The 18,130-nt window shown below is 42.0% G+C and overlaps 1 protein-coding gene across 2 annotated transcripts in view; it reads left to right on the top strand.

The window, feature by feature from the left end:
- The window catches only part of LOC309566332 (signal transducer and activator of transcription 5B), a 517,032-nt gene that overhangs the window by 302,895 nt on the left and 196,007 nt on the right, over positions 1–18,130 (top strand). The window lies entirely within an intron of this gene.

An 18,130-nucleotide genomic window follows, 5' to 3' on the forward strand; every position in this document is an offset into this window, starting at 1 on the left:
TGTTTAAATTGGTGCCATTGGCAGCTGAGTAAACCGGAAGTGACATTGTGACGTCGCTTCCGGGTTACATGATCAGAGACCCAAAGGAAGCTGAATCCCGAGGCTTCATTTGGGACTCTAATCAGCCAGCGGTAGTGCCAGCTGCTTGCTCGGGTCTCACCCGGGCAGAGCCGCGGAAGGCGGTGGGAGGAGGGGGGGGATAATGGTAGAGTGGCTGCTGAGCTGCATCAGTTTTTATCTCCTGAAAGCCAACCGCCGGCTCTACAAAACTGTTACCGGGTTGAAGCATGCAGCTTCTGGCATCAGCCCGGTACAACCAGGGCCGTCTTTAAGGCAGGGCAAAAGGGGCAGCTGCCCTGGGCCCCATCATTGTTGTGGGGCCCAAAGCAGCTGCCTCATACTTGCCAACTATCCCTGTTTAAATTCCCTTAAAGTTTTAGTCCCATAGCTGCCCAGCTCTGCCCTATCGCCATGTACAGATGACTCACCTGCAGACCCTGTGTTTACCTGTTATCAACCTGCAATGATATGTAAATTGTGTGGCATTAATATGTAAATAGCCATGGACCAGTTGACTTGATATGTAAATAGAGGCAGCATTTATATGTATATCATGACAATTGCTGCCTGATCTGATTAAGTAAACTGATTTTGAGTCTAGCTGTTGTTTATTGTGTGTCTCAGAGAAGGTGGAGAGCGAAATTGCATTGGGGGGCCCACGAAAATGTTTGCCCAGGGTCCAATCAATATTAAAGACGGCCCTGGGTACAACCACTTCTTTAAGCCGACGTACAGGTACGTCGGTTTGGGGGAAATGGTTAAATCCAAAAACAAAAGTGTAATATAGTGTAGTTTATCAATCCTTAGATATGATGGCTACATTTGTTTTCTTTTTTTGTGGGGGAATTTTTTCCCTTTATTTTCACCTGGTCAGTGTAGGCAGATTTAGAGTGAATCCAGAAAGTATTTACAGCGCTTCACTTTTTCCATATTTTCCACGTTTTATGTTACAGCCTTATTCCAAAATGGATTACATTCATTTTTTTGTTAACATTCTACAAACAATACCCCATAATGACAATGTGAAATAAGTTTGTTTGAAATCTTTGCAAATGTATTAAAAATAAAAAAATCACATGTACACAAGTATTCACAGCATTTGCCATGACACTCAAAATTGAGCTCAGGTGCATCTTGATTCCACTGATCATCTTTGAGATGTTTCTACAACTTGGAGTCCCCCTGTAGTGAACTTGGATGTTGATTGGACATGATTTGGAAAGGCACACACCTGTCTATATAAGGTCCCACAGTTACCAGGGCTTATCAGAGCTAAAACCAAGCCATAAAGTCCAAGCTATTGCGTGTAGACCTCCGAGACTGGATTTTATGGAGACGCAGATCTGGGGAAGGGTACAGAAAAATTTCTACAGCATTGAAGGTCCCAATGAGTACAGTGGCCTCCATCACCCCGTAAATGGGAGAGGTTTGGAATCACCAGGACTCTTGCTAGAGTGGGCCGCCCGGCCAAACTAAAGCCCCGTACACAGGCGTCGATAATTGGCCGTGAATTTTCGGCCAACGTCCGATCGGCCGATTTTCGGCTTGTTAGTATGATGCTTCCGACAACCGACTCCGACTTTTCGGCCGAAAAAAATCTGGTGTGCAGGCTATAAAATTTTTGTTGGCCGTCAACACAACGGCCGATTTTCCTTCAGTCAGTACAGATTTCGGCACACAAAAATCTGATGAGCAAGACTGGGCATGCTCAGAGAAGAAAAAACACACGGAAAGTAAACCATCACATGACATCACTTCTGAAGTAGATTTTTGTTGGCCGAGAAAATTCATGTGCAGTCTAGGCACATTTCCATCCAACAAAACACCACTCTGGACAAAAGTTGGACGATCAGTCGGCCAATAATCGTTGCGTGTGTACGAGGCATAAGTGTTCAGGAGAGAAGGGCCTTAGGGAGATGACCAAGAACCCAATGGTCACTCTGACAGAGCTCCATCGTTTCTCTGTGGAAAGAGGAGAAACTTCTGGAAGAACAACCTTCTCTGCAGCACTTCACCAATCAGGCCTGTATGGTAGAGTGGCCAAACTGAAGCCACTCCTCAGTAAAAGACACATGGCAGCCCTCCTGGAGTTTGCCAAAAGGCACCCCATGAGAAACAAAATTATCTGGTCTGATGAAACAAAATTTAAACTCTTTGGCCTGAATGGCAAGTGTCATGTTTGAAGGAAACCAGGCACCACTCATCACCTGGCCAATACCTTCCCTACAGTGAAGCATGGTGGTGGCAGCATCATGCTGTGGGGATGTTTTTCAGTGGCAGGGACTGGGAGACTAGTCAGGATTGAGGGAAACATTAATGCAGCAATGTACAGAGACATGCTTGATTAAAACCTACTCCAGAGCAATCTGGACCTCAGACTGGGGCGAAGGTTCATCTTCTAACAGGACAAAACCCCTAAGCACACAATTAAAATAACTAAGGAGTAGCTACAGGACAACTCTGTGATTGTCCTTGAGTGGCCCAGCCAGAGCCCAGACTTAAACCTAATTGAATATCTCTGGAGAGATCTGAAAATGGCTGTGCACCGACGCTCCCCCCTCAAACCTGATGGAGCTTGAGAGGTCCTGCAAAGGACCAGGAAAATGAGTAAAATAATGAATTTAATCCAATTTGGAATAAAGCTGTAACATAACAAAATGTGGAAAAAGTGAAGCGCTGTGAATACTTTCCGGATTCACTGTATAATATGATCACAGTACTATGCGTTCCTGGGGAACAAAAATACTATAGCGCAATACAGACTAAACACAGGTAGCTGTTGCCTAATTAAAATACGTAGTCCTTATACAGTGCCTTGCGAAAGTATTCGGCCCCCTTGAACTTTGCAACCTTTTTCCACATTTCAGGCTTCAAACATAAAGATATAAAACTGTAATTTTTTGTGAAGAATTAACAACAAGTGGGACACAATCATGAAGTGGAACAAAATTTATTGGATATTTCAAACTTTGTTAACAAATAAAAAAACGAAAAATTGGGGGTGCAAAATTATTCAGCCCCTTTACTTTCAGTGCAGCAAACTCTCTCCAGAAGTTCAGTGAGGATCTCTGAATGATCCAATGTTGACCTAAATGATGATAAATAGAATCCACCTGTGTGTAATCAAGTCTCTGTATAAATGCACCTGCACTGTGATAGTCTCAGAGGTCCGTTTAAAGCGCAGAGAGCATCATGAAGAACAAGGAACACACCAGGCAGGTCCGAGATACTGTTGTGGAGAAGTTTAAAGCCGGATTTGGATACAAAAAGATTTCCCAAGCTTTAAACATCCCAAGGAGCACTGTGCAAGCGATAATATTGAAATGGAAGGAGTATCAGACCACTGCAAATCTACAAAGATCTGGCCGCCCCTCTAAACTTTTAGCTCATACAAGGAGAAGACTGATCAGAGATGCAGCCAAGAGGCCCATGATCACTCTGGATGAACTGCAGAGATCTACAGCTGAGGTGGGAGACTCTGTCCATAGGACAACAATCAGTCGTATACTGTACAAATCTGGCCTTTATGGAAGATTGGCAAGAAGAAAGCCATTTCTTAAAGATATCCATAAAAAATGTTGTTTAAAGTTTGCCACAAGCCACCTGGGAGACACACCAAACATGTGGAAGAAGGTGCTCTGGTCAGAAGAAACCAAAATCAAACTTTTTGGCAACAATGCAAAACGTTATGTTTGGCGTAAAAGCAACACAGCTCGTCACCCTGAACACACCATCCCCACTGTCAAACATGGTGGTGGCAGCATCATGATTTGGGCCTGCTTTTCTTCAGCAGGGACAGGGAAGATGGTTAAAATTGATGGATGGAGCCAAATACAGGACCATTCTGGAAGAAAACCTGATGAAGTCTGCAAAAGACCTGAGACTGGGACGGAGATTTGTCTTCCAACAAGACAATAATCCAAAACATAAAGCAAAATCTACAATGGAATGGTTCACAAATAAACATATCCAGGTGCTAGAATGGCCAAGTCTAAGTCCAGACCTGAATCCAATCGAGAATCTGTGGAAAGAACTGAAAACTGCTGTTCACAAACGCTCTACATCCAACCTCACTGAGCTGGAGCTGTTTTGCAAGGAGGAATGGGCAAAAATTTCAGTCTCTCGATGTGCAAAACTGATAGAGACATACCCCAAGCGACTTACAGCTGTAATCCCAGCAAAAGGTGGCGCTACAAAGTATTAACTTAAGGGGGCTGAATAATTTTGCTGAATATATCTTTGTTTGAAGCCTGAAATGTGGCAAAAGGTTGCAAAGTTCAAGGGGGCCGAATACTTTCGCAAGACACTGTGTGTGTATATATATATATATATATATATCGTTTTTTTTTTTAATGTGTACATTAGACATATGCCGGTTTTCGGTAATTCGATATATCACGGTATTGTTATTGTGGCATTTTTAAAATACCGAGTTTATCTGCTCCTCAGTCTGACTTGTGAATTGATACATTTGGATGACTCCTTCCTCACTCAGCAGTTCACTCACTCAATAGAAAACAGCTCTGGTAATATGATCCTAGAGTGAGAGACTTAGCTCCTCCCTGTAACCAATCAGACGGCTCCCACTCAGCACACACCCACATGCTTCCTTTCCGGGCTCAGAGAGACACAGTGAGAGACACAGTGCCTTCTACAAGCATCTGCAAGTTTTTTTTACCATACACTGTCACTAGATAGATAGATGGAGAGACAGCTAGATGGAGAGACAGCTAGATGGAGAGACAGCTAGATGGAGAGACAGCTAGATGGAGATATAGATAGATAGAAATACATACACATAGCAGCATATATATATATATATATATATATATATATATATATATATATATATATATATATATATATATATACAGATGCACAGGTATAGCAGCCCACATTACATTATTATATAGCCATCAAGCAGTGTCTGGCCTACCTGGTGATGACTGGTCCTGGTGCTCTGATCCGATGGCCTGGTCATTAAAGGGGCAAATCCTTGCGGCCCAGAAGTGGTTAAACCTGCAGGAGGAGCAGTGTTTTTATTTGTAAATTACTTTACTATTGCTTTAGGCCTGGTTCACATGTATGCGGGTTAGCGGTTCACATGTATGTGGGTTGGCGGCCCATATTTGCACAGGGATAGGGATAGCAGCCCATTGATTTGAATGGGGTTGAGCTGCTATGCCTGCGTTTTCAGCTGAAAAAAGCCGCATGCAGAATTCTAAAAAATGCAGTGGCCATGAACCCCATCCTGCTTTTGCACCATGCAACTTACCTGCAGTTCCTGCACATGCAAACTGTGTTTTTAAATGCTGGGCCCATGTATTTAAAAACGCAGAAAGCTTGCCAGAGCAGGAACTGCAGGTAAGTCGCATGGTGCAGAAGTAGGATGGATTTAGAGGCCACTGCATTTTTTTAAAATGCTGCATGCACCTTTTTTCTGCGTAAAATGAGGGCATAGCAGCCCGTTCAAATCAATGGGCTGCTATGCCTGTGCAAATGTGGGCCGCCAACCCGCATACATGTGAACCGCCAACCCGCATACATGTGAACCGCCAACCCGCATACATGTGAACTAGGCCTAAAGCATGTGAAAAGTAATTTACAAATAAAAACACCGCTCCTCCTGCAGGTTTAACCACTTCTTGGCCGCAAGGATTTAGCCCCTAATGACCAGGCCATCGGATCAGAACGCCAGGACCAGTCATCACCAGGTAGGCCAGACACTGCTTGATGGCTTATTTTAGGCCTGGTTCACAGAGTCTGGTTCACTTTTGCACATTATTATATAGTCAGTCAGTACAAAGTCCCTAAATTCAGCAATGAAATTGAAGTGAGGTAGAAATTTAACCACTTTACCACCGGAGGATTTTGCTGTCTTCCGTCCAGGCCACTTTTTGCGATTCGGGGCTGTGCGACTTTAACTGACAATCGCGCAGTCGTGCGACGCCGTACCCAAACGAAATTTACGTCCTTTTTTTCCCACAAACAGAGCTTTCTTTTGGTGGTATTTGATCACCTGTGCGATTTTTACTTTTTGCGCTATAAACAAAAAAAGAGCGTTTATTTTGAAAAAATAACAATATTTTTCACATTTTTTTTATATGAAATTCCCCCCCAAAAAAATGTAAAAATCAAATTTTTTTTAAATTTTTGGCCAATTTGTTTTATGCTACCTATGTTTAGTAAAAAAAATCGCAATAAGCGTATTTTGATTGGTTTGCGCAAAAGTAATCGCGTTTACTAACTAAGGGAAAGATTTCTGTCATTTTTGGTGTTTTGTTTTTTAACGCGTAATGGCGGTGATCTGCGATTTTTTTGCGGGACTGCGACATTGCGGCGGACAGATCGGACCCTTGACTGACATTTTTGACACTTTTGGGGGTACCAGTGACATTTCTACAGTAATCAGTGCTATATATATGCACTGTTACTGTAAAAATACACTGGCAGTGAAGGGGTTAACTTTATTTGGGAGGGAGGGGCTGTGTGTGTCCCTAGGGGCGTGATTCTTACTGTGATTGGCTGTGGCTCTAACTGTAAGGACACTGATCAACGGATCTACATACTAGATCCGTGTGATCAGTGTCTTTACAGCGAGGAGAATGACAGGCAGCTTGTTTACACAAGCTGCCTGACATTCTCCCTCTCCCCCGACGATCGCCGAGTGGCCGTAAAAATGACACTGGCAGGGAAGGGGTTAATTTTATTGGAGAGGGAGGGGTTAATGTATGCCTGGTGCTTACTGACGTGTGGGGGGGGAGGTGACTGTGTGACAGAAGGACAGATCGGATGTCCAGCTATGCTGAACACTCCGATCTGTCAGTCCCTGTCACTATGGAGATCCGCCCGCTGTGTTTACACACAGCGGGCGGATCTCAAGACTCGATCCCCGACGATCGGGGCAGAGCAGCGGCAATCGCCGCTGTTCCTCCCCTGGCCCGACTCCCGCTGTGAATGAACACAGCGGGAGCGAGCCTCCGGCGGCGCGCGAGCCCCGCCCACAAGGGGCGGAGTCCAGCGACGTAGGTCTACGTCGCTGGACGGGATCGCGGCACTTTGCCGCAGTAGCCTCCATGTGAGCGGGGCTAAAGTGGTTAATAATTTAAGTTTAATAATTGAATACCGTGATAATACCGTATACCGTGACAAAACCCTAATCAATTAATCGCAGCATGGAAATCTGATATCGTCACATGCCTAGTGTACATACTGTAGGTATGTGATGCTTACACATAGCTGGCAGACAAGTTTATTTTACACATCGAAAGGGTCAAAGGGAATTATCTAAAGTGGATTGTAAAATGCAGATTTATGTCCTCAGATTTGAAATGAATAGTAAAGTTTAGTTGGGGGGGGGGTTTAATGCAATTTGGCCAGTATCTAATGATATGACAAGGAACCTTAAGTATTTATTGAATATCTGTTTGAAAAATGCTATTTACCATAAAGGGGAACTTGTTTAACAACTTAGGGCTGGCCATACATGTTCAACTTTTGTTGTACAATTTTCTGGTAGATCTACCACAAACCACATAATGTGAGGTCAAAGCTAAACAACACATTTACTTGTATCAAATTAGGCAGGCCTTGGTACTACATACTTGAAGGTAAATTTCAAGAAAATTGGACAGAAAATTGTAAGAAAATTGGATCATGTATGGCCAGCCTAAGGGTATTTAAAAATGTGATTTTGCCTTAAACAATACAGGACATCTCTGATCGAACTCATTTGAAATTTATACCTGCAGCTGTCTGAGGCCAGGAGGCATGATTTGTAACACGTTAGATCAAAGGTGCTAGTAAAACCAGTCAATAAGGAAGCTGTATATAAAGAGAGATTTTGATTGCTGACACACAGTAGTAGGGAAGCACGTGCCTAGAAGATAGTATACATTATTGCATGCATGGAAGCTACCTAGATGCATATTATAGATTGGATATATTATGCTGGATATTGTAGTTTCTTTATGCTGGCCATGACATGAATAACGAATAGGACTTTGAGGCCAGTTGTTTTTAGCTTTTTTCAGCTGTAGCGTTTTTTAGCTTTTTTTTTTATAACAAAACTTTACTCCCACAAGAGCTTATGTCTCAAAAACGTTGATAAACGCCAAATAGCCACATTTTTCAGCTTCTATCAGTTAGAGCCTTTTTACAGCTGAAGAACGCCTCTTTAAACCCACTAGTTCTGGGGGGGGGGGGGGGGGGGGTTTACAGCCAGAAAACGCCCCTGCCAAAAACTGCTGATAACAGCCAATGTGTGCATGGACACATAGGATAACATGCTGGGGAGTTTATTGGCCGTAGAAAAAAACGTCTGACGCTAAAAAACAGCAGCTGTAAAAACGTCCAGTGTGCATGAGGCCTGAGCCCCGGTTCACATTTGTGTGATTGCGGTGATCACATGTAATTCGGAGCGCACTGCTCCTAAATTACATGCGATCTCATGTGCGGTGTGAATTTCAGCCATGCACTTGTATGGCTGAATTCGCACCGGATCCGCAATAAACACGCACATAAGGCTTTTTTTTATCCGCAGCAGAATCTGATCGCATAGTGGTTCACACTAGTGCGATCCGATTCTGTGCGAACTTGCATATCGCACTGCGATATGCGATCGCAACTGGAAGTGTCGTTAAACTTTTAATTGACACCCCCTGCGTATCGCATATGGCAGTGTGAACTGCCAGAGGTGCGGATGCGATGCGGGATTACGCTGCATATTCGCAGCGTTCCCGCATCACACAAATGTGAACCGGCACTGAAAGTTGCTGTTCATTGTAATATTTACAAATCCTCTGCTGGATTTTGTCATCTGTTACAACTCTGTGGACTTGTGTGGGGACCCAATAAATGCATCTCTCTGGAAAAGAACCATTGAACCTGTTGCTGCGGAGATTTGTTTTAAAATAATTATCACTCCTATCCCCCTGTATATGACAACATAATTATTATCCTCCTTTATCTATGTATTACAACATAATGGTACCATGATCCAGGTTGTTATATATAGATGAAAGATGATCAGACAAATCTGCATTTTACAATCCCCTGTAGATAACTTCCTTTGACCCTTTTTGATATGCAAAATGCGCTAGCCACATATGTATAATATATATATGTAAAATAGTCGCATTACTAGTAAATAAATCAATAAAAATGACATAAATCTTTTCCCTAGTTTGTAGACGTGATAACTTGTGCACAAACCAATCAAAATACCCTTATACTCTCATTGGGATTTTTTTTTTTTACCAAAAATATGTAGCAAAATACAGATTGGCCTAATATGATGAAAAAACTTGATTTTTATTTTTTTTTATTTTTTTTTCGGGAATGTTATATAGCAGAAAGTGAAAAATATTGTGGTTTTTTTTGTCAGAATTGTAGCCATTTATTTGTTTATAGCCCAAAAAAAAAAAATTGCACAGGTGATCAAATACAACCAAAATAAATTTGCACAATTGTCCGTTAAAGTAACGCAGTGCCGAATCGCAAAAGATGGCCTGGTCATTAACTATGCGCGATTTCTGGCACTCCGCACCAACATGTAAAAATCATCATTTTTTTGCTAGAAAAATACTCGGAACCCCCAAACATTATATATATATATTTTTTTTTTTTTTTAGCAGAGACCCTAGGAAATAAAATGGCAGTCATTGTAACTTTTTATGTCACACGGTATTTGCGCATACATTTTGGGGGGGAAAAAAACTTTTATGAATAAAAAAAACCCACTAAAGTTAGCCCACTTTTTTTGTATAATGTGAAAGATGATGTTACGCTGAGTAAATAGATATCTAACATGTCACGCTTTAAAACTGCGCACATTCGTGGAATGACGCCAAACCTCCGTACTTAAAAATCTCTATAGGCTACGCTTTAAAATTTTTACAGGTTACCAGTTTAGAGTTACAGTGGAGGTCTTGGGCTAGAATCTAATGTTCTAAGGTTCACAGCGATACCTCACATGTATGGATTGAACGCCGTTTATATATGTGGCCGCGACGATCACATGCAAGCACGCGGGACGGAGGCACTTTAAATTTTTTTTCTTTTTATTTTAGTTTTATTTTTATTTTTTTTTACACTTTCCCTTTTTTTTTTTGATCACTTTTATTCCTATTACAAGGAATTTAACCATCCCTTGTAAATAAATCCTTGTCAATAAGACCTCAGATCTCTCCTACAGGCTAGAAAGACTGAAATAAAAAAAAAAAAAAAACCTCAGCTTTTCAGCCGAGATCAGTGCAGTATTGAAAATTGCCAGGCTGGGCGTGACGTCCTTGGCCCCAGAGAGTCATAGAGACTTGCGGGGACCATCTGGTCCTCGCAATCTCTATGGTGACACTTCGCTGTCGGCCGATTTCCTTCCCCGGCTTGCTGATCTTACGGGCGAGCCGGTAGATGCACCTGAGGACGGCGGGGGGGGGGGGGGGGGGTGGGGATGTCCTTTCCCGCTGCCTGAAAGAACGATCAAGCGACTGAACAGCAACTATGATTGTTCTTATGGTGAAGGGAATCGACGGCTGAAAAAAAATGATATCTGAATGATGCCTGCAGCTGCAGGCATCGTTCAGATATCCCCACTTAAAGCCCAGGACATCATATGATGTCTAGCAGTAAGGAAGAGGTTAAGGGGGGAAATGTACTGATCCACAAGTGGTTAAAATGCCAATATATCCTACTTCTGGGTGTATTTATTAGATATATATATATAATGTGACTAATATATAATATTAAATTCACTGTTTCACAGTGTAAATGAACCACTTTTTTAGTAGCGATTATCTGCTTTTTTTGTCTGCTTTTTTGTACTATAAAGGGTGAATTTTAGTTCTTTTTTACACCAATTATAACAGGTGATACAAGAAAAAGCATGCTGCTGCTAATATACGGCTTAGGCCTGGTTCACACCTATGCGTTTTTTGGTGCTTTTTGCAGAAACACACTACAGTTCATTTACCATGCTTTTTTCAGCCGCTCCGTATTTGGAAAGGGTCAATGATTTTTTTCAACGCTAAACTGTGCTTTTTTCGGTTCAATAGACTTCAATGGAGGAGCTGCAGAAAAGCATGTAGTGCGTTTTTTCCAAGATTTGCATTTTTTAATCTGCCCAACAACAAATTGGCCAAAATAAAAGCATAATCTCAAATTGCAGCAAAATTGCGTGTGCAAAAATGCAAAATGCACAGCAAAAAGCACTGCAGATCAAAAGCAAACTGCATATGTGTGAACCAAGCCTTATAATGGCCATAAACGTATTGCTTTTCAGACGAGAGTATATTCATACGAAAAATCTTTGTACATTCGCTGAATGAAGGAATATCTTTTGAAAATTTCACTTGCTTTTAACATTCAGTTTTAAAAAGAATGTAATTTCTGAACGAAAACTACATATATTGTCTGAAAATTCCTTTTACCGAGAAGTTTTCTACTTCGAATTTTCCCGTCCCGTCAAAGTTTGAAATATCCAATAAATTTTGTTCCACTTCATGATTGCGTCCCACTTGTTATTGATTCTTCACAAAAAATTACAGTTTTATATCTTTATGTTTGAAGCCTGAAATGTGGCAAAAGGTCGCAAAGTTCAAGGGGGCCGAATACTTTCGCAAGGCACTGTACATATTTTTTATAGATATATTAATGATGACAATTGCAATATTTGTTTTATTCTTGGTTTTCTTTTTAGAGGCAGTATTATGATCTATGTCCCTCGAGTGGCCCTGGTACATATTATAATTTCCACAGTTTTGCAGTGTCTTGCGTTGCATAATACTTATAAAAAAAAAAATATGTGACAGTCTATAAAAGAATATAATCAAAAGGGTCCATATTCAGGTTCCAAATGATAAGTGTGAGTAGAATATTCCAAAATACAAAAGTGAGTCGTGATAATGATGTCCCGTCACCAATACCAAATAAATGCGCTCACCAGATGTTGTTGACCCTAAATACCATATGGCATGAGGGTCAAAGGAGCTGTTAGGATGAGGTAGGATTCCTTGAACAATCTGCAACCACGGATGTCTCCTTGGTGTGTATCCAACAGGGGAGATTGACAGGATCACTCACAGATAACCAGACCCATGTGGTGGTAAACCAAAGGAGACAGACATAGTGTAAAACCCCAATAAAATATTTATTAAAAAAGGGAAGAAACACTCACAAACATTCCAATGGTAAGAGCAGAGAAATATGCAAGTCTGGCTGTAAAGTCACGATTCTGATGCATTTCGTCCTACAGGACTTTTTCAAAGGATATAACCAGGATAAAAGTCCTGTAGGACGAAATGCATCAGGATCAGCGCTTTAGGCTCGGGTCACACTATTGCGATGCGGGAAGGCTGCGAATTCGCAGCCTTTTCCCGCATCGCACACGCACCCCCGGCAGTTCACACTGCCATATGCGATACGCTGGGGGTGTCAATGTAATCTTAACGACACCCCCAGTTTGATCGCATATCGCAGTGCGATCGTGCAGTTCGCACAGGATCGGATCGCACAAGTGTGAACCGCTGTGCGATCCGATCCTGATGCGGCTGCAAAAATGCCTCCTGTGCGTGTTTGCACCGGGTGCGATGCGAATTTAGCCATACAAACTGTATGGCTAAACTCGCACCGCACAGCTGATCGCATGTAATGTCGGAGCAGTGCGCTCCGACATTACATGCGAACCCGGCACTCGCATCAGTGTGAACCGGGTCTTAATCACAGTGAAGGTGCATTTATACGGAGACTCGATTACACACAGGTGGATTCTATTTATCATCATTAGTCATTTAGGTCAACATTGAATCATTCAGAGATCCTCACTGAACTTCTGGAGAGAGTTTGCTGCACTGAAAGTAAAGGGGCTGAATAATTTTGCACGCCCAATTTTTCAGTTTTTTATTTGTTAACAAAGTTTGAAATATCCAATAAATTTTATTCCACTTCATGATAGTGTCCCACTTGTTGATTCTTCACAAAAAATTACAGTTTTATATCTTTATGTTTGAAGCCTGAAATGTGGCAAAAGGTCGCAAAGTTCAAGGGGGCCGAATACTTTCGCAAGGCACTGTGTATATGTGTATATATATATATATATATATATATACAGTATCTCAAAAAAGTGAGTACACCCCTCACATTTTTGTAAATATTTTAATAAAGCTTTTCATGTGACAACACTGATGAAATGACACTTTGCTACAATGTAAAGTAGTGAGTTTACAGCTTCTATAACAGTGTAAATTTGCTGTCCCCTCAAAATACCTCAACATACAGCCATTATTGTCTAAACCGCGGGCAACAAAAGTGAGTACACCCCTAAGTGCAAATTGGGTCCAAAGTGTCAATATTTTGTGTGGCCACCATTATTTTCCAACACTGCCTTAACCCTCTTGGGCATGGAGTTAACCAGAGCTTCACAGGTTGCCACTGGAGTCCTCTTCCACTCCTCTATGACGACATCACGGAGCTGGTGGATGTTAGAGACCTTGTGCTTCTCCACCTTCCGTTGGAGGATACCCCACAGATGCTCAATAGGGTTTAGGTCTGGAGACATGCTTGGCCAGTTCATCACCTTTACCCTCAGCTTCTTTAGCAAGGCAGTGGTCATCTTGGAGGTGTGTTTGGGGTCATGTTGGAATACTGCCCTGCGGCCCAGTCTCCGAAGGATGGGGATCATGCTCTGCTTCAGTTTGTCACAGTACATGTTGGCATTCATGGTTCCCTCAATGAACTGTAGCTCCCCAGTGTCAGCAGCACCAGACCATGACACTCCCACCACCATGCTTGACTGTAGGCAAGACACACTTGTCTTTGTACTCCTCACATGGCCGCCACCACACACGCTTGACACCATCTGAACCAAATAAGTTTATCTTGGTCTCATCAGATAACAGGACATGGTTCCAGTAATCCATGTCCTTAGTCTGCTTGTCTTCAGCAAACTGTTTTTGGGCTCTCTTGTGCATCATCTTTAGAAGAGGCTTCCTTCTGGGACGACAGCCATGCAGACCAATTTGATGCAGTGTGCGGCGTATGGTCGGAGCACTGACAGGCTGACCCCCCACCCCTTCAACCTCTGCAGCAATGCTGGCAGCACTCATACGTCTATTTCCCAAAGACAACCCCTGGATATGATGCTGAGCATGTGCACTCAACTAATTTGGTCAACCATAGTGAGGCCTGTTCTGAGTGGAACCTGTCCTGTTAAACTGCTGTATGGTCTTGGCCACCATGCTGCAGCTCAGTTTCAGGGTCTTAGCAATCTTCTTGTAGCCTAGGCCATCTTTATGTAGAGTAATCATTCTTTTTTTCAGGTCCTCAGAGAGTTCTTTGCCATGAGGTGCCATGTTGAACTTCCAGTGACCAGTATGAGAGAGTGAGAGCAATAACACCAAATTTAACACATCTGCTCGCCATTCACACCTGAAACCTTGTAACACTAACGAGTCACACGACACTTAGGAGGGAAAATTTCTAGTTGGGCCCAATTTGGACATTTTCACTTAAGGGTGTACTCACTTTTGTTGCCAGCGGTTTGAGACATTAATGGCTGTTGAGTTATTTTGAGGGGACAGCAAGTTTACACTGTTATACAAGCTGTACACTCACTACTTTACATTGTAGAAAAGTGTCATTACTTCAGCATTGTCACAAATGTGAGGGGGGCACTCACTTTTGTGAGATACTGTATGTGTGTGTGTATACATATATATATATACACACACACAGCGGGGGAAAATAATTATTTGATCACCTGCAGATTTTGTAAGTTTGCCCATTTAGAAAGAAATTAACAGCCTATCATTTTTATCATAGGTTTATTTGAAATGATAGAGTTGGAATATCAACCAAATATCCAGAAAAAATCATGATACATTTGTTTAAATTGAGTTGTAGTTACATAGTTAGTCAGGTTAAAAAAAGACACAAGTCTATCTAGTTCAGTGAGTAAAATAAGTATTTGATCCCCGTGTAAAACATAACTTCGTACTTTGTGGAGAAACCATTTTCGGCAAGCACCGAGGTAAGATGTTTCTTGTAGTTGGTTACCAGTTTTACTGCTTTGGGTCATTGTCATGCTGGAAGACCCATCTACAACCCATCTTCAGTGTTCTGGCTGAGGGAAGAAGGTTCTCATCCAAGATTTTACAATGCTTGGCCCCTCAATGTGGCAAAGTCAGCCTGTACCTTTAGCACAGAAACAGCCCCAAAGCATAATGTTTCCACCTTCGTGCTTGACTGTAGAGATGGTGTTCTTAGGGTCATAGTCAGCATTTTCCTTCCTCCAAACACGGCGTGTCGAGTTAATGATAAAGAGCTAAATTTTGGTCTCCTCTGACTACAGCATTTTTTCCCAATCCTTCTCTTAATCATTTAGATGTTCATTGGAAAACTTCAAACAGGCCTGTACATGTTCCCATTTTGAATAGGGGGACCCTGCAGACACTGCAGGATTTCAACCCATAGCAGCGTATTGAGTTACCGATGGTTTGTTTGCTGACTGTGGTCCCAACTGCTTTGAGATCATTCACAAGCACCTCCCATATCGTTCATTAACGACATTAATTATTTTCTATTTTCTTTTCCTATGAAAGTGAAACTATCTTTAAGGGGGGGGGGGGGGGGTCTATGGTAAAAATGTGCCTCAGCTGCCTTCCTCAACCCCTATTGTAAAATTAGCCCAACAATAATGGTAGCGACCTTCAGACATAAAATATGAACAAAACTATCCCTCCATATTGTATACTTGTTTTATTAAGAGCACTAAGCATTATTTCTGTCTACTGCTTCGTTCCTCTGCTATAAACATGAGTTGCTTTTGACAAGTTTTCCTGACACCAAGAGAGAAAAAAGGTGACGGGAGGGATCTCCTGCAGATTGACAGCCTTAAGCCTCGTACACACGAAACGATTATCGGCCGACCGATCGGCCGTCTTTTGTCCAGTGTTGTTGTGTTGGTTGAAATGTGCTCTAGACTGCACACAAATTTTCTCGGCCAACAACAACCAACTTCAGAAGTAATGTCATGTGCTGGTTTACTTTCCGTGTGTTTTTTCTTCTCTGAGCATGCCCAGTCTTGCTCATCTGATTTTTGTCTGCCGAAATCTGTACTGACTGATGGAAAATCGGCCGTTGTTTTGATGACCAACAAAAATTTTATAGCATGCACACCAGATTTTGTTCGGCCGAAAAGTCGGAGTCGGTTGTCGGAAGCATCATACTAACAAGCCGAAAATCGCCCAATTGGACGTTGGCCGAAAATTCACGGCCAACAATCGTTGCGTGTGTACGAGGCTTTATCTCTGTTCCTGTGTGCTGTGTGAAGGGGGTGTGTCCCTTCCTTCCAATCAGCTTTTAGAACTCTCCTCCCTCTACAGAGTGTAACTTCAGCATTCTGTCCCCTGTTTTTCAGCTTTATAAATGCTGGACTTTAAACCGATGTAGAGAGGAAATGCTGCAGATTAATATGTACAACTTATGTAACAGAATCTGTTTCATCTCTGTGTATCACCTGATGCCAGTCACTTCACTCAGTATATGGAAGGGTTTACAATTACTTTATTTTTCAGGACAAACTTTCAAAGATCTTCACCCCCTCAGGACAAGCTTTTGGGGGATACCCCCTTCTTGGTTCAAACAATACTGATAAATAAAGGTTTAGCAAAACATTAAAAAGGAGCTCCAGTCGTTTCTATGTTTAATAAAAGTCAGCAGCTACAAAAAGTAAGTGGGGGGGGGGGGGTGTCAGTAATTAAAGTGGAGCTCCGCTTTAAGGAACAATTTCCAGACAACACAATTTAAAAATAAAGAATCATGGCATGGGCAGTAATCAGTTGTGTTATGGCAAGTACACTGAAACCGTTACAATCACCTTAAGCTTGAATCATTAATTCCACCCTCTGCTGCTGAAAAGTAGCATTATGCCAGTATAAGAAAACATGCCCCTTACCTCCTATTGATTGTGCATATATTTTAAGGGAAACCCTATCTTTGCATAAGGCTTTCATTCCATTCCTACTACTCCCCTGTGCTGACAGCTGTCAGTGGGTTTCTGGACCTCCGTTTATTTCTATGATGCATTGCATATAGAGGCAGGTCAGCTGACCAAAAATACAAGGCTACAACAACAGAATAAAATTTCTGCAAAAATTTGACAAAAGTCAGCGCCTTGTCAATATGTACTGAATTGAACCTACAACGCTGCTGGAACCATACATGTGTGCTCATTTAATTGTAAAGATAGCCTTTTTGATTCGCTAACTGGCAAACTCTGCCTAGGGCTTTAGCTGTGAATTCATTTGAAAACAATCATGTGTACTTGGTACCCGTCCAACACCATCCTCTAATTAAACAGTCAAAGCCTTCATCTAAAGTCCCACATTTGTCTTGAGAAATACCATGCAGCCTATGCATAGTTTCTGGAGATACTATAAAGAAAACCCTATAGTGCAAGAAGAAATGTGGGCTCTACAAGCTTTTTTTGTCTGAAAATGTTATTTTGCTGATTTATTTGCTTTAGTTCTTTGAGTGACTAATCTAGGACTAGTATGTAGTTTCGGACTTTAGATTCCACTGGCTACTTGCTTGTTTCCAGGTCAGATGATAGTGAGGATAATCATAGTAAATTAGCATTTTCCTACCTAGGTCAGCTTCAATGTTTCTCTCAGTACAGGTTTCCTTGTCATGTTGACTGAGTCAATATTTAAATCTTAGTATCATAATTGTACAGGACTCGGGAAGCTTATTCATACACCTTGGGTTATGGGGTCCTACCTTCAGGTAATTGGAGCTTGGCAAGCTTTTGAGGACTTCCCCTAAAGGAGAAGTGTGGGGTTATAAAAAAAAATTCATACCCACCTCAATGCTGCAGCCTTCTCCCTCCGACTCCAAGCCTGAGAATTGAGTGGTCACATGAAAGCTGATCACTCTGTTGTCTGTCCTCTCTGAGCAGAGAGAGGTGACTGTCAATCACTACTCTCTGCTCTGACCCTGTTTACTGGAGCACCAGACAGAAGATGGGGTAGGAGCAGCTGGCCCAGGCTCTTTATGGTGCACTCAAAGGCTGAGTCAG

The sequence above is a fragment of the Pelophylax lessonae genome (genome assembly GCF_965119305.1).
Source record: "Pelophylax lessonae genome assembly, chromosome: 11".
NCBI classification, from domain to species: domain Eukaryota; kingdom Metazoa; phylum Chordata; class Amphibia; order Anura; family Ranidae; genus Pelophylax; species Pelophylax lessonae.